This window comes from Astatotilapia calliptera, chromosome 2 (assembly GCF_964374335.1).
Source record: "Astatotilapia calliptera chromosome 2, fAstCal68.1, whole genome shotgun sequence".
NCBI lineage: Eukaryota > Metazoa > Chordata > Actinopteri > Cichliformes > Cichlidae > Astatotilapia > Astatotilapia calliptera.
Genome location: NC_137423.1, coordinates 30,164,354 through 30,168,678, shown reverse-complemented (window position 1 = coordinate 30,168,678; position 4,325 = coordinate 30,164,354). Strand labels below are relative to the sequence as shown.

Genomic DNA, 4,325 nt, shown 5'->3' with positions numbered 1-4,325 from the left:
CACTTAAAAAAATGACAGGTTCAACTTTAAGAGGTCAGTAACTAAGGTTCATAGGTCTCAGACACCTAACTCTTCTACAAACAACCCTTATTAAGATTTAATATGCTCTCAGGCAGTCAGCCACTGCTGTTTTTATGTACCCATTTTTTTCAAAGCCAAGAGATAAGAGCATTGCTGCTGTTACCCTTTATGTGTGTGTCTGTCTCCAGAAGGATGCCGCTTTTCCAAGATTTAAAGAAGGTCAGAGTAATTAAGATTCCTTTGTAGTTTTGACAGTCTTGACAGATAATAGCATTAGATGAGGATATTACACAACATGCTCACAATAAAGCCACAAATAGCCAGTTACATTATATATAATAAATAAATTATAAAGGGCATGAAAAGATTCCAAAATCATGTCATTTTCTTTAGCAGCTTCAGCACTGGTTTAACACTAGAATTACTGAGCCTTTTTTTTCCCTGGTGCAAGTCCCTACTACTAGATTTATTAGCCCTGCGCAAATTTGCGTAAATCCCCTGAACCTACTGGTAAGACATCCTAGAATTACTGACTTTTTTTATTTTCTGGTGGAAGTCCCGAGGTGTTAATCACCCCTGCTGAGATTTTCACAGGTCATCAGCTCGATTCTTCTCCTGTTTTTGTTGTGCAAACCACCCATTATCTTTGAGGCCTGGAACATTTGCATTTGTTCACTCAGAGTAGCTCAGATTCAAGGCAAGAGAAAAATCTGTATTACAACCCTACAATGGAGCTGAAGGCCTCTCAGCAGGGTGCTAGGAGGTGTTAGGTTCAGGGAATTTATGCAAATTTGCACAGGGTTAGTAAATGTAGTAGTAGGGACTTACAGCAGGAAAAAAAGGCTCAGTAATTCTAGTGCTAGCACCCCGCTGAAATTTTCACAGGCCTTCAGCTCCATTGTTCTCCTGCTTTTGTTGTGCAAAACACCCTCCTCCAACCAGGAGACATTTGTGTATGTGTAGGAGTGGCATTGCTTGACTACAGCACAGTGCTGTGCATAAAAGCAGACCGACCAGGAGGGAGAATCATGTGCTAAGAGTTTCACTCCAGGAGAACACATGACCATAGATGAACAACTGTTCCCTACCAAGGTTCGTTGTCCTTTCACACAGTATATCGCAACCAAGCCAGAGAGATTTGGGATCAAGTTCTGGATGGGCACAGACTTGGACACCAAATATGTCTGCAGTGCATCTCCTTACTTGGGAAAGGACCCCAATCATCAGAAGGGAGAGAGGCTGGCAGAGAACGTGGTCATGAAACTGATGGAGCCGTTTTTGGATGATTGGAGAAACGTCACAACGGACAATTTCTTTACTTCACTGTCACCAGTGTTGGGACTAATGCGTTATTAAGTAACGCGTTACAGTAACTACGTTATTATTGTGGTAATGAGCACAGTAACTAGTTATTATGCCAAAACCAGGAACGCGTTACTCGTTACTGGGATTTAAATAGGCTCGTTATTCGTTACTTCGTGTGGTGGCTATGGCGGAGCTTCCACAGATTCAGTAACATTAGCAAGTGGTGGAGGCCAGCAGGTGGATGAGAGAAAGGGGACAGAAGGAAGAGAGACCCGAGGCAGCCGCCGGTGTGAACTGAACTTCAGGTAAGAAGTTATGACCTGCAGTCTATAAAGGTCAGATATAAACCAAGTTTAGGAGTTTATTTTTGTTATGCTGACTTTTTTGTACTGCGTGCTAGCTAGCATGACGGAGTTTCTATACAGCTGGGTGGGTGCTATGTTACTGATGTTGAACTTTATTTTGTTCATACGGTTAATTATTAGAGTTGCCAACCGTCCCGTAAAAAACAGAATCATCTTGTATTCAGAGAAAATATTACGGGTTTCGTATTGAGGTGAAAAGGAACACAGTTTGTCCCGCACTTCAGCTACAATGAAAAAGACACAAAGCTGGAGTTTTTCTGCGTCTTTGCTGCGCAGCTGCCTCTTCTCCTCTCATCCTCTCCCCCTCCCTCTCCTGTTTCTGGGCGATCGTGGCTCAAGAGTTGGGAGTTCGCCTTGTAATCGGGAGGTTGCCGGTTCGAGCCCCGGCTTGGACAGTCTCGGTCGTTGTGTCCTTAGGCAAGACACTTCACCCGTTGCCTACTGGTGGTGGTCAGAGGGCCCGGTGGCGCCAGTGTCCGGCAGCCTCGCCTCTGTCAGTGCGCCCCAGGGTGGCTGTGGCTACAACGTAGCTTGCCATCACCAGTGTGTGAATGGGTGGATGACTGGATATGTAAAGCGCTTTGGGGTCCTTAGGGACTAGTAAAGCGCTATATAAATACAGGCCATTTACCATTTCTACTTCAATCATGAAATTGATCAATGATCAGCTGATCGGCTCTCTTGTTTGTTTATCGCTCACTTTGCGCCACAAAGAGGAAACCAGCAGATGTCGCGCTAAACAACAGCAGCACGTTTAAGCTTGATCAGCTGTTGTTAGAATTTATTTAAATATTACTTTCTACTATCAGCTGATGTTTGCTGGAGCCAAGCTGTAAAGCTGCTGGTCATGATATCCATTTGGATATGTGGTGAGAGGGAAACATGAAGATGAAACCAGGAGATGTCCTTACTGGATCATCAGAGCTGAACAGGTGATGGAGAAACAGGTTTACCTTTTAGGTGACATGAATGAGTTGAAGGGAAGTTATGAACTGTTTCTGAGAGACAAATAACACCAGGATCCTTTTTTTTACTTAGCTGACAGCTGGTAACTGTGCAGGGGCGGGTCTAGCAAAGTGTTGCCAGGGGGTCCAGGTAGGGCATTAACAGGGACAGGGGAAATACTTTTCTTTCTTATTTTCATTTAAAATGTCTCGCTTTTAAAAAAAATAATTATCTGAGTCTTACAACAAACAATTGATAGATTAATGCATATATACCATCAGAACAGTGTACATCACTGTCACAACAGTGTTTGTTTTCATTCAAAGGCTTTATGATTTTTCCCATAATGGCGGGCCGGTCTCTAGTCAAATTCCCCGGGACGATTTTTTTTGTCCCAGTCCAGCTCTGTATGCAGCTCATCTGCAGTCGTCTGTTACCTACATCTTCCTATTCAGAAGGCAGAATTTCCGAGTTCTGAGTACAATCGAAAGCACCACGACTGCATTTTTTGTGTTGGATGTAAAAAGCAGGCTAGAATCATGCGGCAGTCTCTCGTGGAAATATGCACATTATGTTTTTTCCTTTCTATTGGTAGGTGGCACAGTGCACTTGTGGCAAGTAAGCAAGTTAGAAGACTGGCAGTCTGGCTGGGTATCCAGTTACGGAAGCAACACATTAACAAGAGAATTCTGAGTAAAACCAAAGTTACTTTCCCTAGTAACTAGTTACTCTGAAAGTAACGAGTAACTTGAAGTAACTGAGTTACTTTTGATAGAAGTAACTAGTAATGTAACTAAGTTACTAATTTAAAGTAACTTACCCAACACTGACTGTCACTGTCGCACAGACTGCTGCAGCGCAAAACAACGTTACTGGGCACGGTGAATAAAGTCCAGCGTGAACTTCCTCAACTTGCGTGGATGTATTCCGTAAGATGAGCAACACGCAGGTGGCCAGTAGCAGTTTTCTACAAAATGCTGGACCTGGCGACGGGGAATGCCTACATTTTGTACAAGGCATGTACAGGGTGGACAGGCAAAAGAAGATTGTTTCTGAGTCTTCTAGCTCAGGAACTTCATTGCCGATTCATGCAGCACAAGGAAATATTAGCACAGGCTGCTGAAGCTGCTGCAGCTGCTGTGCCAGGGACTGGAAAGACAATGCAGTGCCAGGTGCAAGAGAGCTGCAATAGGAATCGCAGCAGGTTTCTGACATTTTTACCTGTGCAAAATGTCAGAAATTCACCTGTGCCAAATGCAGGGATGATGAACACTGGGTCTGCAAACGCTGTAAAGTTTGAAACACTTTGAAATAAAACAGACTTGTGTACCCATATATTGTGAATGTGTGTCTTTTGTATTGATATGGCAGGAATTTCTGAAGGTTGTAACACAGAGGTTTGGCCTGGCTTGGATCTGAGCAACTCTGAGTGAGCAAATGCAAATGTGCCAGGCGTCAAGGATAATGGGTGGTTTGCACAACAAAAGCTGGAGGAGAAACGAGCTGACGACCTGTGAAAATCTCAGCAGGGGTGATTAACACCTCGGGATTTGCACCAGAAAATAAAAAAGCCAGTAATTCTAGTAGGTGTTGGGTTTAGTGAAGTTACACAAATTTGCGCAGGTTAACTAGTGTTAACAATAACTGCACATTTGCTTGATGTCACTTATGAAGTCCAAGTCTTTGGTG

General features: G+C 43.5%; 1 long non-coding RNA gene across 1 annotated transcript; it reads left to right on the top strand.

The window, feature by feature from the left end:
* Nucleotides 1–1,004: 1,004 nt before the first annotated feature.
* Nucleotides 1,005–3,971, top strand: LOC145431564 (uncharacterized). The gene is made up of 2 exons (XR_013911912.1): nt 1,005–1,631; nt 3,232–3,971. It is a non-coding gene; the product is annotated as an uncharacterized LOC145431564 (long non-coding RNA).
* The last annotated feature ends 354 nt before the right edge of the window (nt 3,972–4,325 follow it).